Genomic DNA, 21,887 nt, shown 5'->3' with positions numbered 1-21,887 from the left:
TCCTCACAATCGTCAGACCACCTTAAGGGAGCACCCTTCTGAGTCAATCTGGTCAAAGGAGCTGCGATGGATGAAAAACCCTCCACGAAATGGCGATAATACCCGACCAAGCCTAGAAAACTCCAGATCTCAATAGAAAAAGACAGTCAGGGGAAACTTTGAACTACCTCTACCTTCTTTGGATCAACCTTAGTCCTCTCACTTGACATCACATGACCAAAAATGCCATTGAATCAAGCCAAAACTCACACTGTGAGAATTTGGCATATAGCTTCTTCTCCCTCAAGGTCTGGAGCGCGATCCTCAAGTGCTGCTCATGATCCTCTCGGCTGCGAGAATATACCAATATGTCATCGATGAACACGATGACAAAAGAATCAAGATATGGCTAGAATACAATGTTCATCAAGTGCATAAATGTTGCTGGGGTGTTGGTCAGCCCAAATGACATCACCAAAAACTCATAGTGACCATAGCGAGTCCTCAAAGCATTCTTCGGAATGTATGAATCTCGAATCATCAACTGATGGTACCCCGACCTCAAATCATCTTTGAGAATACCCGATCATCCTGAAGTTGGTCAAATAAATCATTATTACGCGGTAATGGGTACTTGTTCTTGACTTAATCTTTGTCCAGCTGTCTGTAATCAATACACATCCTTATAGAGCTGTCTTTCTTCTTCACAAATAGAACTAGAGCACCCCCAAGGTGAGACACTCGGTCAAATAAAAACTATATGAAGCAACTCCTGAAGATGTTCCTTTAATTCCTTTAACTCTACGGGTGCCATACGACATGGTGGAATAGAAATGGGCTGAGAGACCGACACCATTTCAATACCAAAATTGATATCCCTATCGGGCGGCATACCTGATAGGTCTACTGGAAGCACATCTGGGAAATATCTCACTACCAGAACTTACTCAATGGTGGGAGTATCAATACTGATATCCCTCACAAAGCCTAGATACGCCTCACACCCCTTCTCAACCATTTGTTATGCCTTTAGAAAGAACACGACACCTCTGAGAATATAATCCAATGTACCTCTTCACTCTAACCACAACAACTCTGGCATAGCCAATGTCACGGTCTTGGCGTGACAATTTTGAATAGCGTGATAGCGCAACAACCAATTCATGCCTAATATCACTTCGAAGTCCACCATACTAAGCAGCAGAAGGTCAACTCCTATCTCCCAACCATCGATAGTGACCAAACACGACCGATAAATACGATCTACAACAATATAATCTCCTACAGGCGTGGACACATATATAGAAGCACTCAAAGAATCACGAAATATATCCAGATATGGAGCAAAGTAAGATGACACATACGAATAAGTGGAACCCTGATCAAATAAAACTGATGTATCCCTATGACATACCAAAATACTACATGTGATGACAGCATCTGATGCGACCGTCTTCGTCCTACCAAGAAAAGCATATGGCTTAGCCTCCCCCTTTAGGGTGACCTCTGCCCGCCTGACCACCACCCCTAGCTGGCAGTGCAGGTGGAGCGGCAACTAGAGTAATAACTATGGTGTGTGGATCTTGTGAAATCCATAGAGCATGTGTAGCCTTTGTAGGTGCACCCCTCCTACGTCTGTGACAGTGCCTCAAAATATGCATGGTATCTCCATACTCGAAACAACCTCTCAGTGGGTGTGGATGTATAAACTGGGTCTCACCCGGTCGACTAGAATGACCACTGAAGTCACCCCGTGTAGGAGGAGCACTGGAAAGTGGCTGTGTAATGGGCTACCTGAGACCTCGGAATGTATGGAGCACTACGAGTAGCTGGAAGTGTTGAATGAACTAGTCGACTCACATAACCTCTGTCATGACGAGCTGAAACTGTTGCGCGTCACCACTAAATCCTCTAGAATCTCGGGGCCTCTTGGCCTCCCTAACCTGTCTTTCCTGGCCCCACATATGCTCTATCCTCCGAGCGATCTCTACAACCTGCTGAAATAGAGTATCAGTCTCTAACTCCCGAGCTATGCTAAATCTAACACCATAACTAAGCCCCTCGAAGAATTTGCGAACTCTCTCTCTCTCTCTGACCGTAGAAACCAAAGCGAGTGCATGACTTGACAACTCACTAAACCTGATGGTATACTCTGACATCGTCACAGTCCCCTGATGCATCTACTCAAACTCTGTGTGCCACGCATCTCGGAGGGTTTGAGGAACAACTTCCTCAAGAACATATCTGAAAATTGAGCCCAAGTGCGTGGTGCTACATCATATGGCGTACCATTCTCATAAGCCTGACACCACCTATATAATGCTCCTAACAGCTCAAATATTGTAAACGCGACTCCACTTACCTCCACAATGCCCATGGTGTGGAGAATACGATGGTACTTGTTTAGAAAACCCTGTGCATCCTCAGTAATTGTGCTATTGAAAGTAGGAGGATCATACTTCTTGAACCTCTCAAGTCTCCTATGCTCCTCCTCAGATGCCTCTGGTTTGACCTCAAGTTTAACCGGAATAATGGAATGTGCTGGCAGCACTTATGAAACCTGATCAATATTGACCCGCTGCTCAAGAGTACGAACCGCGAGAGTCTGAGCTCCTCCCTTAGCCTGAGATGTAGATGGTGCAACTGGGATCATCTCGCCTGAGCTAAAGTTTCGAACATACTCAAAAAATGTGCTAGGGTCTCCTGGAGTCCAGGGGTAGCAACAAGCTCCTTGGGTTCCTGTCCCCCAATTAGAGCTACTGGTGGCAGGAGTCACTACTCGGGCAGGTGCTCGGGCTGCAGCACGTGCCCCTTATTGGCCTATACCTTGGCCTTGACCTCTAATGGCTCTAGCAGGGGGCGCGGGTGTCTGATCACCTGATCCAACAGTTTGTTTCCTCACTATCTGTAAGAGAATAGAATGACAAAGGCTCAGATTTCGAAATCAACAAATTCGCACGATAAGGAATCAAAGAAGTGGAATTTTCTAATAGTTTCATAGCCTCTCGAAGATAAGTACAAACGTCCCAGTACCGATCTGCAAGACTCTACTAAACGTTCTTATTACTCATAGCACCTATGAACCTAGAGCTCTGATACCAACTTGTCACGACCCCAAAATCCCACCTTTGGTAGTTGTGATGGCACCTAATCTCTAAGACTAGGTAAGCATAACACACATTGAGAATTTAACAGGACATAACGATTTAGATATTAAATTAAACTAATAAATATCATGATAAAACCAACATGGATGAACAATTACATAATCCCTAAAACCGATGGAATCGAGTCATAAGCAATACTGAAATATACTAAGAATCTCTAATACAATAGTGTTCAAAAAAAACGAAACAATAGCATGAGATCTTTAGAAGGTGACTCTAAGGTTTGGGTGCGTCAAGTAGGTATATCTTGAAATCTCTGCAAAGTCTGAGTCAAATCACCGACGTCTGGCACGAGCAAAAATACCTGTATCTGGACAAAAAAGTGCAGAAGCGTAGCATTAGTACACTATAATGGTACCTAATAAGAATCAAGCCTAACCTCGATAGATTAGTGAAGGGGACAGGTCAAGACACGTATTAGACATAGAAACCTGTGCAAGATATTAATATGATCTAACAACGGGGAAGTAAAGGAAATTAAATAATAATAAAGAAATTTATCAATACAAGTCTAACAATGAAAATAAAAGAAACAAATGACAACAAAGAAAGTATATGTGATAAAGAATTACAATCAAAATTACGAATAGAATGAAGGAAACAAAAACAGCTACTATTCAAATCATCCAACCTTTTCCAACATAGAATGTACAACAAGAATCACACCGAGGTACCATGCCTCATATTCATATTTCACAAGTCACAATCACAATCTTCCTTATATCGCCGTGTGAACCTTGTATTTATTTTTAAAATATTTTTCCCGAACTAGCTACACTTATTTTAGCCCCCTTATCTCGCCGCGTGGCTTCAAGTAATTCCCTTACTAGCAACACACGTATAAATATCACATTATCTCACTGCATGCGCATCAATATCCACCCTCACATTATCTCAATATCACAACACAATAATCAACTCGCACCATATGTGCCAATATGCCACAACATATTCAAAATCAATAATACCAATGTCACCACAACACATAGCCCACGACTTAACCATAATGTGTACAAGAATCTAAATAACAACAAATGAATGAGAAATAACTCAACAAGGAAAGGAATTCCAATAACTAATAATTTTAACCACAGACGTGTTAATAGCTCTCAACAACTACAACTTCAATAACTCAATAATTAAGGTATTTTCATGAAAATGGCAACTTCAAATTCTAATGCATAACTTAAGCTTAACAATGAAAGAGATAGCAAGAAATAGCAACTACGACTAAATGCATTATTAGAACTCAACAATGGAAAGACTAGCATGTAACAATAACTACTAATAAATGCATATAAGAGTGACCTCGACAATGGAAACTAGAACATGTAATAACAACTTCAATTAAAGCATGTATGAATAAACTTAACAACGAAAGATAAAACAATTAATAACAACTTTAATGAAATGCGTATAAGTAAGCTAAGAGTCTAAACCAGTCAATTTTCACATATAAGCTCGTGTAACCACTCGTCACCTCATCTACACGTCTTCCACATTGTAATGACCTGACCGGTCGTTCTGCTTCTTAGGTCCCCGTTCCCCTAATTAAGACTCCCCGTATGTTCCTTTAATGTTTTATGACTTGCAAGGATGGTTGACTTGGGTTTGAAAGGGTTCGGGTTGAAACTGGAACACTTGGTTCCTAAATAGTGGCCTAAGATGGCCAAGTTTGACTTGCGTCAAAATTTTGAGTAAACGACCTTGGAAAGGATATTTGATAGTTATAATAAGTTCGTATAATGATTTTTAACTTGGGCGTGTGTTCGGATCGAGTGATTGTTCGGCACCGACTTGAGGCTTTTAGAGTGATTTGTTGATCGGAAAGTGAACTTAAAAACGAGGTATGTCTCTTGACTAACCTTGTAAGAGGGAATTTACTCAATAGGTATTTAAATTGATATTTGCTACTAATTGTAGTTACTACGTACATACAAAGTGACGAGAGTCTGTGCGTAGCTAGAATTCATGTTATGTCCGGGTAGACATAGGCCTTTATTATGCTATTACTTGCACTATTTGGACTCAATTTGTTAGTTTAATTTCTTTATTTTAGTAAGTAAAACTTGGTTAAAGATTATGTTAAATCAAGCTTCATTACTTAGCGAGATGGCTAAAATATTTAATTATTGATGGAAATTATTTCCTTTCATGGGCTTACCTCGGAGTTGTAAATATGAAATTCTAAATCCGAAAAGTTTACCTATTCCTGTGGATCAGGCCGAATGCCTCGACAATATATATATATATATATATATATATATATATATATATATATATATATATATATATATATATATATATATTGGAATAATTCCATGGATCAGACCGTACGACCTTGGTAGTGTATGTACACGAATATTATGGATCGGGTCGTACGACATCAGCATAACTTATATATCTTGTCACTCAGAGTCCGATTTCACTTTTTACATCTGTCATGACTTGAGGATTTATAATACATGTTAAGCCCTTACTTGTTGAGATTAATATGTGATATTTGAGGACTTTTAATTGTTATTTTGATAAATGGCCATATAATTATTGCCTTTTATTTCATTATTAATGTTGCATTTCATGCCTATTAAATAATCTTGTACATTATGTATATTTCCCATTAGTAAGTGTCGAAGTCGACCCCTCGTCACTACTTCTTCGAGGTTAGACTAGATACTTACTAGGTACATGTCGTTTATATACTCACGCTATACTTCTGCACATATTGTGCAGGTTCTGAGGCAGGTGCATCTGGAGTTTGTTCGGGCGCATACCCGCATTATCCGGAGGCTTAGTGGTTAGCTGCTTTCTCATGCTCCGTTATGCAGCACCCGGAACCTTCTCTTGTCATGCTTTTATCAATCCTGTCTATTTTATTTCAGACATTAGTTCTTAGAGAGTTTTGTATATTCTACTATATGCTCGTACACTTGTGACACCGGGTTTTGGGAATTCTAGTACATATTCATGGGTTTTGATTATTTAACTCACTACCTTACTTCTCCTTTTAGTTTGTGCTTTACATTACCACTCTCATTTACTATTTGTTTCCGCACTTAAATGAAAATTAAAGACTTTAAAAATATTAAAAAGGAGAAATTAAATGGGTAGTTCACTGTTGTTGGCTTGCCTAGCGGCGACCTTGGGCGTCATCACGGCCTATGATGAAAATTGGGTCATGACACACATAATCCAAATAGTTAATTCAAACCCAATCCTAAGGGGTAGTTCCCCTCCCTCCCCCCACAAAGTTAGGCAAGATAATTAGCTCAACTAGGCCAAATCAATACTCAAAAATAGGTTATCCTTTAAATTTTGCCTCCGCACTGCTCAAATCTAACAAAAAATGACTTAATATCTTCAAACAATGTAATAGAAACCAATTACGATTAATAAAACAATGATCTTTATACAATTTCCCAAAAATCAACAAAAATTAATCCTGGGCCCGCCCGGTCAAAATCCGAGTCCAAGGGTTGATCTCGACTGCTCATAATCCCACGAGTCCACATGTGTGATTTGTTTCCAAATGCGAGTCCAATTCGACTCTAAAATCTCAAATTGATATTTTTCAAAACATGGACAAAATTTCCCAAAATTTCTCTGAGAAATTCATGAATTTGATATTAAATCTCATAAATAATCATTGAATGTAATTAAAATTAATCAAAATCACTTACCCAATAGTTGTATGTGAAAATTCCCACTCCAAATTGCCCCATGCCGAGTTTAGGGTTCAAAAATATGAAAATGAGACTAAATCCCGTCTTGCTAGTCCTTTTGATCAGGTGCAGAAGTGGCAATTGCGACCCTGGGTTAGCAATTGCGAACCTTTTCAAATTCGGAAAAGGACTCGCAAATGCGGCGCCAGACAGCCTAGAGGAATGGTGCAAATGTGACACTGACTTCGCAATTGAGAAATCAGCCCCCTTCGCAAATGCGACCTACCCAGCTTAAGCCTACACTTCGCAAATGCGATCAAGGTATCGAAAACGCAATACCTAAGACCCCTCTGCTATGATCGCAATTGCGATGTTGGTGCTCGCAATTGCGATAGCTGGAGCACCAGCACACCAACAAACCTGAAAACAACTCAAACCATTACGAAACACATCTAAAACTCACTGAGCCCTCGGGACTCCACACCAAATATCCACACAAGTCTAGAAATATTATAAGAACTCGCTCGCATAATTATTATATTAAATTAACATCAGAAATCACGAATCGGACACCAAAATGCATGAAATTCAAAAGAAAACTCAAGAATCTCTAGAATTGCAACTAAGCGTGTGAATCCTATCAAACCAACTCCGAATCATACCAAATTTTGCAGACAAGTTTGAAATAGCAAAACAGACCTATTACAAGTCCCAAAATCAATATTCGAACCCGATAACCATAATGTCAACCTACGGTCAACGTTATGGAAATTTCTAAACCTCAAATTGCCAACTTTCGGCAAAACAAGTCAAATGAACCTAGGGACCTCTGAATTTATTTTCGGGCGTACGCCCAAGTCCAAAATCACGATACGAACCTATCGGAGTCATCAAAATACCGTTTCAGGGTTATTGTCACAAAAGTCAAACCTATGTCAACATTTCCAACTTAAGCTTGTAAACCAAGAACCAAAGGGTCCAAATCAACCCAAAACCTTCCTGAAACAAAACTAACCATCTCCGCAGGCTATAAAACTACAAATACACATACGTGAAGCTTCAAAAGGGGAAATGGAGTTCTAATACACAAAATGATCGGTTGGATTATTATAGTTACTTGAAGCTTCAAAGTAAAACCCCCTGTTACTCGGAGATCCAAAGTCAAGCACTCTATTACTCGGAGATTCAAAGTCAAACACTCCAACATTTAGAGGCTTTAAATTCAAATACCCCGTCCCTGGAGAATCCCAAATAATTCTCCTTAGCTTGGAGACTTCAAAGTCGAACATCCCAACACCCAGAAAATTACCAAATAAAGGATTGCCGGCAGCCAGACATTTTAATTTTGCGTACTTACATTATGTCCTAACATATTCACATCACAATATATGGATATGTTTGTAATTTTCTTCTACATGTCAAACGCTACAACGTGGAACTGTCTATAAGAAACAAACCAGGGTACATCGCTAATTAGGGACCTCTAACTGATAAGCAAGTCCAAGATCCGGTCTCCAGCTCAACTCGGCCAGTAAAATCCCAAACCGTCAAAATCTCTATAAAAACTCCAACTCGCTCTGACTAAGAAGTCGGCTTATATCTCAAAATCTCTCCATCTTACAGTATCGTCATAAAACGACACCGGGACAATCCCTGCAAACATAATTCTCCTCAAATCATCATTCCAGAACTACATATAGCCTGATTTTTAGCATATCCGAGGTATGTAGACCATAACTTCATAACTCCCTTACTTTGTAGCTACGTATGCCTTCTTCATATGCCTAAACTTGGAGCAAAATTGGTCATTGAGTAAATTTCTTTATACATAGACTCTTTTACCGTCTCCGGTCAAAGAGAGGCAATTGTTCATGATCGATTTTGGCCCTTTCTTTTAAAATTAATTTACTGCGTTCCCTGGTCAACAATAACATAATAAAGTATATTTTAAATTGTTTCTAAAGAAATTATTCAAATTACTTATTACTTATTCTCTCTCTCTCTCTCTCTCTCTCTCTCTCTCTCTCTCTCTCTCTCTTTACATATATATATATATATATATATATATATATATAAAAATACTGATAACTAATATTGGTTATATACATATATTTATAGTGGTAAAACAATTTTTTTTAAAGAAGAATGGTTATACCATTTTTATTTCAAAAATCATTTAATCATTTGGCTATTTGTGTAATTTCTAATATATTATAAATTATTAACACTCTTGAAAATATAAATTCAGCTTATAAATATGTATACATGTGGTAATCTGTTAATAACACTTTATTATGTATTATCAAGGTCAAGGGAATTCAATTAAATTAATTTCAAAAGGTGATTAAATCTTAAATAGGCTATGATTGCAATTGGCAATTTTATTAAAAGTGGCTATATATACAACAGCTACACTTCAGCTAAACCACCTCTAAAAGGACCAAGAGAAGCGGCCCAATGCCCTAAGCCAGTCCATTAAGACCCATCAACCCAGCTCCCTGTCTATATGGCAATCCTCACCACCTCACCTTTGCTAATCACGTTCTGCCACATCATGCACTCAAACACACTCACAGAACAAAACACATTCATCAGTAGTTGTTGATCAAATTCATCAACGGCCCAGATTAGTCACTCATTTTCCTTTTAATTTAATTCTTCTAGGTTTAATCCCGACCATCAGATCAACATAGTCCAATGGATCTTTTATATCTTGTTTTTCGTTTAATCTTGCCCGAAAATCTCTGAGCCACTAATCAAATCCATCCAACTGCTCAGATCCATCTCACCCCTTTAACTCATCTAACCTCCCCAAACCCAAATCATTCTCTCAACACACCAGCCGCCCCCTTTCATTTTTCTCTCATCTCTCTCGTCTCATTCACCCTATTAACACCTCCAAACCCTAGCACAAATTGGTTCTACGCCAATTCTACATCTCCCTCGTCATCTCTCACTCCTCTCATTGGCCGGGAATCTCGCTGACTTTCCCTTTTTCTCTCTTCTCCATCCCTGACCCACTTCTGAAGCCCTAGATCCCAAAATGATAATTTCAGACTCATCATTATCACACCCCCCTAAAGATCCAAAAACCCCTCGTCATTCAGATTCTCACCATATAATCTCCATTAAAACTTCACATGCATCCTAAGATCGAGATAAATTCTTAGAGATTTCGGGAATCCTTGACCTCATCCTAACCTGTGGAGATTAGAGGTCACATGCATAACCCATCGGGTAAAACTCATATCCAAAGGATCAAAGTCAAACAATGTTTCAAAACGGCTAGTTCTTTATCATTTCTGGAATGATAATTTCTTCATCTTTTTCTCCTTCATTTTTACTCTGTTCCTCTAATTTCATCATCAATTTTGTCACTTATTATGTCATCTTTGTTTGAACCTGAAATCCAAATCTCAAACCTTAGAATCCCTAAAATTTGGCTATAAATAATGGGTTTTAATACCCTCAACAACCACGAATTAATAGCTTAGTAAATACACTAGAGTCAACAGTCTTTCTATTTTTCTTCTTTCATTCGCTGCGAGTTGATATTTTTAGCAGATTTCGGGTATAACTCTTTGACGACTCAGTTAAATACTTTGGTTTCCTGCCTCTGAGAAGGTCAGTATGTTTCATTTTGATCACTTCAATGTTCAAATATATGTGCATGTTAAGGGTGGCATGTGGGCCGATCCCGGACCTAAGTGGGCTAAGTGGGCCAGTCCAAACGGTCCCGGTTCCAGGCCAGTCCTAGTTTAAACAGACCTCATGATCCTGGTTCCGGTGATCTTTTTGTAGGAACCGGCCCGGGACCGGGCCCATGAACTAATGGTTCCGCGCTAAACGGTCCCGGCCTGCGGGCTAAGTGGGCCTAAGTGGGCCCAACGGATACTTTTCTTTTTGAAATTTTATAGAAATTAGAGAAAAAAAAGATGTTAATAAAAATATCTAAGGCAATTCCTTGTAAAATTTATTATAGAATTGTGACCTAAATTTTTTAATTCAAATTTAAAGACAAAAATATTGTAAAGTGATATTCAAAGCAATGTGTTATAATTTTATTATAGCATTAAAAAAATATGGCAATATCTTTCTTAGTCTTCCTCCCCCTTATGGAATGAGCACAACAAGGAGCTAATGCCACCATTGAGAAGAAAAAGAAACTAATCAAGATGTGCCAAAATACAAGTTACATAATACATACTAATTTTTATTCATATAAGTTATATGGTATCTCTTACAAACTTCATAAATCCATTAAGGTCTGCAGGAATTTCCGTTGGTGGTGGCGGAAAAGAAGCTTGGTCATCACCGCTTCCGGACAAAGGAGAATCCTTCGCAAGTTCAGCTAGCATTTCTTCGTAAGCTTCATCTACCTCTAGTTGTGATTCAGCAAGTCCAAAATTTCTTCTTTTCGAACGGATCCAATCTCTGAAAGTACTGATTTTTCCAAGCTCTCCCTCATAGACGCTCTATAATCACCGAGTTGAAGTCTTGATTGACTGAAAGCGCTCTCCGATGCCACTGTTGAAACTTGAATAATTAAAATATCTCGGGCCATCCTTGAAAGAACTGGAAAGTATTTTTCTTTGTCCTTCCACCATTCCAAAAGATTAAAGGAGGCGTCAGGATTCAGTTCCTCAATTCCCTGTGACAAATAAACTTCAAACTCATTTAGTTGTGAAAAATTACTACTACTGGAACCTTGAGAACCCCTAAACTCCGTCCAAGCACTAAGTGCTCTTACTCCCGCAGTTCTTTTAGATGATTGAGAATTAGAAGAAGAAGGAGTTGGAATATTTTGTCTAGTATGATCTAATGCAACTTGATAAGCATTATAAATACTTTGTGCATTTATTCTAATTGAGGCTATTGGTTCCGGAAGTTTAGACAACTCCTCATCTTCAAGTGTTAAACCTTTATAAACAGTTTCATACCAAAATTGAGGACCTCCTAATTTCATACAAGGATTTAACAAAGAAGCAACACCATAAATAGGGAGAATAAGGAAAAAATATTTTTAAAACTTTTTTCTGATAGAATCAATAGCAAGTTTATAAATTTTTTCACCCTCTGAAAAATGAGCAAATAAATTTGTAAGTTCTCCAATATTAACTAAACAGTTAGAACTAGTAGGATAATATTGCCCACAAAATTTATTTGTAGCAATATAAAAGTTTTCTAAAAAAATTACAAGCATTTTAACATTGGCCCAATCCGCATTTGTAAGGTGCTCATCATCATCACTTACATGAGCATTAAACGTTGAGTTTATGGGGTTTCTATATTCATATGCAACAACTAAACTTTTATACATGTAATTCTATCTAGTTGGACAAGGTTTAGGAACCTTTCTTTCTCTTAGGCCAAATTCATCGCATCTTTTAAAATATTCTCTAAGTCTACTTTTACAGTTTGAATAAAAAAAAGCCAGTTAAGACCATTTTAACCTTTTCAATTTTAATATATAAAATTCTAATACCATCACCCACAATTAATTGGTAAATATGACAAATACATCTAACATGAAAAATGTTACTAAATGCAGGACTTAGTGTAGTGGTAAGCAAGGCTACAATATTTGTATTACTAGTAGCATTATCCATTGAAACTGACATTATTTTATCACAAATACAAAAATATCTACAAATATCTGTAACTGTGCTAGCAATAAACTGCCTTGTGTGACGTGAATTAATTATTCTATAAGCAATAATTAGCTTTTGCATTATCCAATCCTCATCAATCTAATGACTGGTAACAGTAAGGTAATTACAGTCATTACCACTTCTACCAATATCAGTTGTAATAGCAACACGATAATTTATATGAGTAAATAAATAGTGCAAATATTGTTCATATTCATGTTTATATTTATAAATATTGCTCTTTACGGTTGTGCAAGGAAAACCTTTATAAGTAGGATTAAAAATATTTCTAATATAATGCACAAAGTTAGGGTCAGAAGGAAAACTATAGGATAAGTACATAACAGTAACCAGTTTTGCCAATTCTTCCCGTTCTTATTTTGGATCATAATATAAAATACCACCGGTAACAATATTAATTTCCGGTTGAAATTGATTTGACCTGGTACTAGGGTCAGCCTAACTAGGAGTAGGTACACTTGTCCCCTCGACCAAAGCTTTGACACGAAGATATTTGACTTTATCTTGAGGGTGTAACAATATGTGTCTAGCCAAAGTTTTCGTCCCGACATAAATGCAGGACTTAGTGTAGTAGTAAGTAAGGCTACAACATTTGTATTACTAGTAGCTTTATCCATTGAAACATACATTATTTTATCACAAATACAAAAATATCTACAAATATTTGTAACTATGCTAGCAATAAACTGACATGTGTGATGTGAATTAATTATTCTATAAAAAATAATTAGCTTTTGCATTATCCAATCCTCATCAATTCACTGACTGATAACAGTAAAGTAATCACAATCGTTACCACTTCTACCAATATCAGTTGTAATAGCAACACGATAATTTATATGAGTAAATAAATAGCGCAAATATTGTTCATATTCATGTTTATATTTATAAATATAGCTCTTTACGGTTGTGCAAGAAAAACCTTTATAAGTAGGATTAAAACAATTTCTAATATAATGCACAAAGTTAGGGTGAGAAGGAAAACTATAGGGTAAGCACATAATAGTAATCAATTTTGCCAATTCTTCCCGATCGTTTTTTGGATCATAATATAAAATACTATCGGTAATAATGTTAATTTCCGGTTGAAATTGATTTGACTCGGTACTAGGGTCAGCCTGACTAGGAGTAGGTACACTTGTCCCCTCGGCCAAAGCTTTGACAAGAAGATATTTGACTTTATCTTGAGGGTGTATCAATATGTGTCTAGCCAAAGTTTTCGTCCTCCCCCGACCTCTAAAATGACCTCTAAAATACTTAAAAGCTAATTCCTTGCCACAAGTTTTACACTTAGCCTTATTTTGTGAAATTAATTGAGTAAAAAATGGCCAAATAATAGATATTTCTGTCCGTTTGGTACGTTGTCTAGAAAAAGTAGAGGCAGTAACAAGAGTATCAGATAGAGCACTATTTGGATTATCCCTAGTTGGGTTAACTTCAGGAGCAAGACTAGTGGGTGTATCATCATCCAGTTGAGTTTCATCAACATCAATTTCCTCATCATCATTTTCATCAATAGTTGGATTAGAATAAAAAGCATTCATTAATTCATGGTCTAATTGTTCACTAGCTCCAACATTATGGCAAAATTGACTCTTAGTAAATTATAATAAACTATTATCACTATCAAGAATAGCAGGTGTAGGACGGATATGGGGTTTAGGTCGGGAGCCGGGAGTAATGGAGGAGGAACAGATTGGCCACTAGATTCGTCACTCTTGTATTTTCCCTTATTTTTACCAAATTATTTTTTTAAGGAAGTCATCTTAATTAATCAAATAATAGAAAATAAATAAAACAAACAAAACTATAATATTGAAAATTAAGAGTTGGAAGGAGTTTACCGAATTGACGAACAACTTGTTGAAAATTGATTATCGTTGTAGACTTGAAGACTTCAATTCACCAACTTCATAATATTTTCACAAATTGTAACAATAAAGTAAGTAATAGTAGCAATTACAGAAGAAAATTAGAGAGAGATTGATGATTTTGTGAGAAAAATGAAAGAATGAGGAGATATTTATAGTTGAAAATAGGGAAAAAGTATAATTATAAAAAGTTTGGGGTTAAAATAAAGTTTGGGAGGGGGGAGGGGGGGAGTTAAATGGCTATTTTGGCAGACCCAACGAAATGCCCAAACGGGCAGATTTTTTTTTTTTTGACCTTTGGGACCGTTTGGGCCCGCCAAGACCGGTCCGGTCCTAAATGGTCCTGGGCCTAGCGGTCCTAAAGTGAAGAACCGGCCCAGAAGGCCGGACCAGGCCCACTTAGCTGGTTTTAACCGGTTCAGACCCATAAGACCGTTTGGTCCGCGGTCCCGGGCCGGTCCCGGTCGTGGACCGGCCCACTTGCTACCCTTAGTGCATGTAAATAAATAGAACGGTTCTCATAATCGACTGGAATAATGCTTATTGGTTTAAAACTCATGTGATTCCATGTCAATAGAGTTGTTTTCAGATCTATATTAGTTGAGTTTAATTGTGAAGCATGTTGTAGAATCTGTTTATTTATCATATTAGACATCATGACTTTAAAAATGATCTTGCTTGGCTATTAAACTTTTGTTGATGCGAGGTGTTTGCTTCTCAATTAGTATTTGTTGTAAATGTTATCCTCTATCATCATGAAGTTTTTTTGTTGATGTGAGTAGATACTATGTTTATAAGGGCCTTACTTGTTTAGGCTTCAAACGACTTGATGAAGTTCATCCCCAGTCCTGTTTTCATTAGCTTACTTGTTCACTGTTTAGCATGACTCTTTATAAAACCAAGTATAAGCCTGAGGATCATTGGTTTTTGCTATTGAACATCCCGTGAGGCTTAAACATGAATCACAACTTTCTGAGTAATATGTTGCTATCATTTAAGTGAGTGTCTTAACCTGGCATAATATTTTTCTAGTTCCCCAGCTTTGTAACTTAGACTTATCATGTGTAAAGCCATGTTTATGTGATGAAGGTCATTGTTATGTTGTTCGATACACTTGACTGGCCTTAATAATATACCATATCCCAGTTGAATCTTAATGAATGAACTACATGGTTATGTATCTACTGGTTGAGGGAGGGATCTCTGCTAAAGCTTTTAAGAGGGTTCAATGCTCTGCTTAAGCATGTGCTTAGATAACTTAGGTCAGTATTGAAGACTCAGCTGGAAATCATCGCTAAAATAGAAAGCATGCCTAATAAGGGCAAATTGTGATGAGTCGTCCCAGTGTAAACTCCATTTGATCAAACATGTTTAAAGACAGCAATCTTCAACGGAATTGTATGTGTCACTACATGCAAATGGTTGTAAGTTATATTCTGGACTTTAAAAGCCCTTTGAAGAGTTCATGAGATCCCATGACCTTGTCTGGTAGCATTGTTCTATACCATGTGCCTTTGACTATGTTTGGCTTGTTGATAACAATAGAAATTTGAAGTTAAGTGAGCTATGTCTATTGTTTTGTTTCTTGAAAAGGATCTGCATGTTCTGTGTTTTTTTGCTTAAATGAATTCTTTAGTTTCAAATACTATTCTGTTGACATGATTTGAGGCATTACTTTTAATTCCCTGTACCTTAAAATAGAAACTTACAAGTTGTGATGAGTGATTGAGTTTGGTTGGTCAATTTGTCTGTTAAGCTTATAAGTCAACGATATTTGTGTTTAAACCTCCATGGAGGAACAAGGATTAATAGCTATTCGTATTTATTGTGCAGTTAACCTAACTACAAGGGGTCCCTCCTGGCACAAGCACCGCTAGGAACCCTTGATACCCTTGTGAACCTTGAAGTGTCGGGGGATCAAAGGAAAACCTTGTGAGGAGGTATAATTTACTCAAGAGGTCAATAGATGTTGAATTTGATTAATCTTTCGAGGATTATCACAAATATTAATCTAACTTTCCTTGTTTGTTTAAGATTTGTATTATTTATTGTACATTTTTCTGCAACCACTAAAACTTGAGTACATGTTAACTGATTAACAATGAAGTTCTCTTTTCACCCGTTGTTTTTTCTAATGAATTTTGTTAAGAGGTATTTGCAGAATTAGATCAAAATAATTGAGATAACTAGTTAAGATTTCAATTGATCGCTTAGGAAAACTAGAAACAAAATATTTTGGAAGAAAGACGCGATGAAGAACATAGGCTTGAACCCGATTTTCACAAAGATACAGTTATTTTGGAAGTCAAATGGTCTGGCCCAAACTACTACTTTAAATACGTACGAGGTGTATATTTTACATGAATCTTAGGGTCAAGTATTGTTACAAACTCATAGTTTTGACTAGCTCTATATATCATAAAAAACTTTTACTATTTCAGAAACAATTTATAATATAGTCCCTAATTGCATACTCTTTTATGCAAACACTGTCAACTTATTTTTTTCCCAAAGTATTTTAAACAAGACTAACACTTAAGTACCTAATCATTTAAGTTTTCACACAAACTCACTTAACAACCTTAAGCCATAGATAGATTAGAATATAAATAATCCCCCCCCCCCCCCCTCCCTCCTCCATGTTTTAGACAAAGTTTAAAGAACTGCCTTGGTATAGATTTTAAAGGATGCCTAACACCTTCCCTATAGAATAGCTTGAACAACCCTTACCTAGATTTTTACTGGTTCTGCAGACCATTAAGATGTTGATCTTTATCCAACTTATAAGTACCCTAATATATCTTTAAATATTAAGTGGCGACTCTTTATTTTTATTAACCTCAAAAGAATCATAAGTTGTGTTTTGTTTTGACCTGTGCAAAATAGGGTCCAACAACATGACTTTGTTGGGAAAATCTTAGGTTCTTGTCATGCCCCGACCTCAGGGAGAGTAAACCGGCGCTCTACTGGGATAACCTTGCCGAGCAAGCTTGCTAGATTTTCTTCTACCCAAACTCACCCATAAATAACGAGAAGATGTATTTTCATTAATTAGACAATACGGAGATCATGTATACAACACCAATCCATTACTATTAGCTACTTCATTTATAAGTCCCAAAATATTACATTACACATCTGTAGTTTAGAAGTGAAAGATGTGATATAATTACAACATCATTAGTTTGACCTTCCCAATACCAACGTACAACTCACATCAGGTATACGGAGCCTCTAACAGGTACAAAAGAGTACTAGGATAGTGTCGATGACAAGGCCCCGGCTATACCTCAAAATACAGTACATGAGAAACAAAAGATACATGACCCTGATATGAAGTGTGGCTCACCAAATCAGCTGAGAGGAGGAAGTATTGCTATCACTGATCGATACTGCCTGCTATGGAACCACCTACATGCATTAAAAGATGCAGCGCCCCCGACAAAAGGGATGTGAATACATGTGGAATAGTACTCGTATGTAAGGCATACATAACAACATATGAAAATACGGTAACTCAAATAAGAGGCAAATAAATTAAGTCGAGAAACTACGAAATGACCCATAGCACCACATGTCAAGTCTTATTATACTTACATCATTCTGAACTTTTTTTAGGATCAAGCGTGCCCCATGAACTATGCGTGGGATGCAAAATATAATATAAAAGTACCAACATGCACAAACAAGGGCAATGAAAGTGGAACTTATTGCTCGTGTTGCCTATGCGTCTCACCAGACCGTCCATAGGGTTCACATATTATAGTATGCATCTATGCGTTTCATAGACCGTCCATAGGGTTTCATTCGTATTACACACCTATGCATTTCATATACCGTCCATAGGGATTCATTCATATTATACACCTATGCATGCGTTTCATAGACCATCCATAGGGATTCATTCATATTATACACATATGCGTTTCATAGACCGTCCATAGGGACTCATTCATATTATACAACCATGCGTTTCATAGACCGTCCATAGGATTCACATATTATACCATCATGCACACGACCATATTTACACTCAAGCGATATGATTAACATTACAGTTAAGGTCATAATCAATGGAATACTTCATGTTCATGTTCATTATGAAGAAACACAGCTTATTACATTAACACACGCATGGCAAATCACTAAGTAGATTTTAATGGTGCATGGACCCAATTTCTTTTCTTAAGGTTCATCATCATTTAGCCTAGGACGTCTCTATTCCACCTCATTATATACCTCATTGTCATCTTAAGGTCACTAGCTAAGTTTATGATTCTCGGTGACTTAATATCGAGGTCATTTACATTCATTAATTCAGAAGCATACAGCTATAGTTGAAATCATTGGAACATACAATGCCTCATGATTCTTATTTTGGCAAACGACAACAGTTCATGTTCATACTATCACTTACTTGTACTAGCCATGGGTGATCATAGGACATTAATGACATTATCATATAAAGGAGTCAAAACTCATCTAATAATATTTCACACATTCTTTCATTTCATTGGCACTATTGGCCACAAATGTAATTCTCATTCTTGGCACGATGGCCACATTTCTACATCTCATACTCACTTCTTTCACTTTCAAACAACATCACAGATCATCAACAACAAAGGAATTCTATTCAAGACTTTAAGTCCACATGTGAGCAAATAAGAATGTTAAGCACATTGAGATTTCTTATACAATTTGGCATAATAGTTTTCATTTGGATCACGACTTAAAGTTATAATAATTAGATATGCAACCCATGCTTCGAGCACATTTTCAAATAGCACACAACATAACATGAACATTTGGAATACATATTGAGCATATATATTTTGGACACAAGGCTTATTCGAAATAATCGATTTGTAATGAGCAACACGGGACTTACAAGGATGTCGTGGGGTTTAATTCTAAGAGATGAGTTTAGCCAATATACCTCGCTTTGAGCTTTTCTTAATTCACTACACCGTTTCGGAAATCCTAGCAACGTTGATCTATTTAGAGATATGACCATATTAAACAAAAATTAGGGAGGAGTTCATGTTTCCAGTTCATTTGAGAATTTTATCAAACACTAAGTGAGCATTATTATTACTAGCTTCTCCTATGGAGGATTTCTTCACCCCTCAACTCAAAGTCTACCCATTTGAGTTCAACAACCTTCCCACAACTCATGAATGTACATGCATGCATAAACAACAACCCTCATCCTCAAAACCTTCCTCCCCATTACCTATTCCCAAATTAATTTCGAAAATGAGGGTTAGGGCTAGAATCTTACCTCTTGGTTGAAGACCTTGTGAGCTTTCTTGTTGAATTTCAAGGCTTGAGCAAGATTTTGGATGAAAAATTAGATTACCGATTTCACCTCTCACTTTAGGGAACTTTCTCTCTCTAAAAATATCAGATATTCCCTTCAAAATGGTCTCTTACATCTAATTATCGAGATAGGGTCAGGTTATAAAAATTAGAAAAAATGAAGCCCCGATGCAGATCTGCGATTGCATGTGCGACCATATAATGCTTCGGCGGTCCGCGAAATGGACCGCATAATGGCCTTCCGGAACTGGGCAACCCCGCCTCACTCTGTGGTCCGCAGACCTGTTCTGCGGTCCGCAGACCTATTCTGCGGTTGCATAATACGCCGCAAAACTTTCCTCCGGAATTGTTTTTGTCATGGGTCTGCGAGGGGTTATGCGGCCTGCAAAATTATTATGTGGTCGCATAATGGTCCAAAATTTTTCCCCCAAATTTTTGCCTCGGTCTGCAGCAGATATGCGGCCCACAGATCAGTTCTACGACCGCATAATGGACCGCAGAAATGCCCTGTAAGTCTACTTCGGTACTACGAAACCCTGAATTTTAGGTAAAAGTTTATGGGGCCTTACAGTTTTGACCTAAGCAGACTTATTCTAAAATATTCTAACCCTAGGGGATGTCTGTTTAGTTTCTTAACACTTCATTTTATGTTTATGTGTTTCCATAACTTGAGACTATGTGTTTACTTGATTTATCACCAATATTATCTCTAGCCTATCGTGATTACCTGTTACTGCTTTTATACACTATCATTGCACTTTCCTATTGAGTCTTGGACGTACACAATCACACACAAGTCACGCGAGGGTTATGTTTTCACCCCTGCGAAACTTCTTTCAAAACTCTTAAGTCTCAGAGAACAACATATGAGGTGACCTCACATGTCGTCTCGTAGTTGTTCAGTCCCACTCCAAATGTTTTGAGATCATTCTACTCTTAGAAAATATAGGTCATGATGCATATACCTTTGGTGAGTTGATCCCTGACATTGACTCACAAATAAAAAGACCTCCCTATTGTCAAATGGTTATGCACCTATCGACATGCTTTCTGTGAAGTAACAAATTAATCCAAATTAAGTCACTAAGGATTCGGAGCAACACATTTACCTAGCCATCTTCTTTCTTTTTAGATGGAAATCAACTGCAATGATCCTAACATTAGCATGATCATGGGAGCACCTCAAAAATTGAAGCAATGGTGGAAGAATATCTGATGGCTGCATGGAGACGGGATTAGGACACACCTGAGAGAACTAATTGTGTCGATGAATGTCCGGACTTACATGGTGCTTACAAGGTTATTGGTCGAATTTTTGGATCCTGCCAAGGCATTCTTTAAATTTGTGGATTGTGAGATAACATCTATACTTGAGAAGATCACTAGCTTTATAGAACTAACATTTGCTGGATGAAGAACCATACTACCAGTCATCATGTGGGTCACAGGTTCCTATATGTATTATGATTAAAGAGCAGCTAAAACCTAAGGAATGTCGAGGATGGATGGATAGGTTTGGATCAATTGTTCGAGAGGTTTGGACATCTGGAGAGTTATGACCTACATCACGAGGAGTTTCAATTCGACAGGGAGACATAGGAGAGCCTCTGCCCCTTGACCTTCTCTCTTGCATTTTTGGGACTTTTGGTTTTTCCGCAGCGGAAAGAACATATCAATGTTATAGTGTAACCTTTGGTTTTGGCCACATTTCGGGGAAACCTGAGAGTCATCCTCGTCCCGATGCTACTAGTAGAAATATTTAGGGCTTTGTCAGAATGTTCCAGAGGTTATGACTTCTTCAAGGGTTGCAACCTGGTGCTGCAGGTATGAGCGATAGAGAACTTCTTTCACAAAGAGCCGACCATACACTACTTCGTCGGCACTAGCAATATGAATCAGACCCATGAAGAATGGATGAAGCATTGGGGAGCACCCCATGACCATGAAGAATGGCGCGATCGTTTAACCCACCTTACTGGAAACTTTGTCAATTGGAAACTCTCTTGGATGAGTGGTAGAGCTATAGTTAGGGGACTAGAGAAGTACTTTATTGAGTTGATGGGACTAGAAGGGATCCAGCCCTACGCACCATTGAGAATTTTGAGACAGTTTGGTCTAGTACAAGATGTACCCTTATGGTCATGGATGGTCCTGTTTGAGGAATAATTACAATGGATAGATCCCAATCCCGAGAATGAGACGACTCCAGGATGG

Source organism: Nicotiana tomentosiformis, chromosome 8 (genome assembly GCF_000390325.3).
Source record: "Nicotiana tomentosiformis chromosome 8, ASM39032v3, whole genome shotgun sequence".
NCBI classification, from domain to species: Eukaryota; Viridiplantae; Streptophyta; class Magnoliopsida; order Solanales; family Solanaceae; genus Nicotiana; species Nicotiana tomentosiformis.
This window is presented reverse-complemented; position numbering follows the sequence as displayed.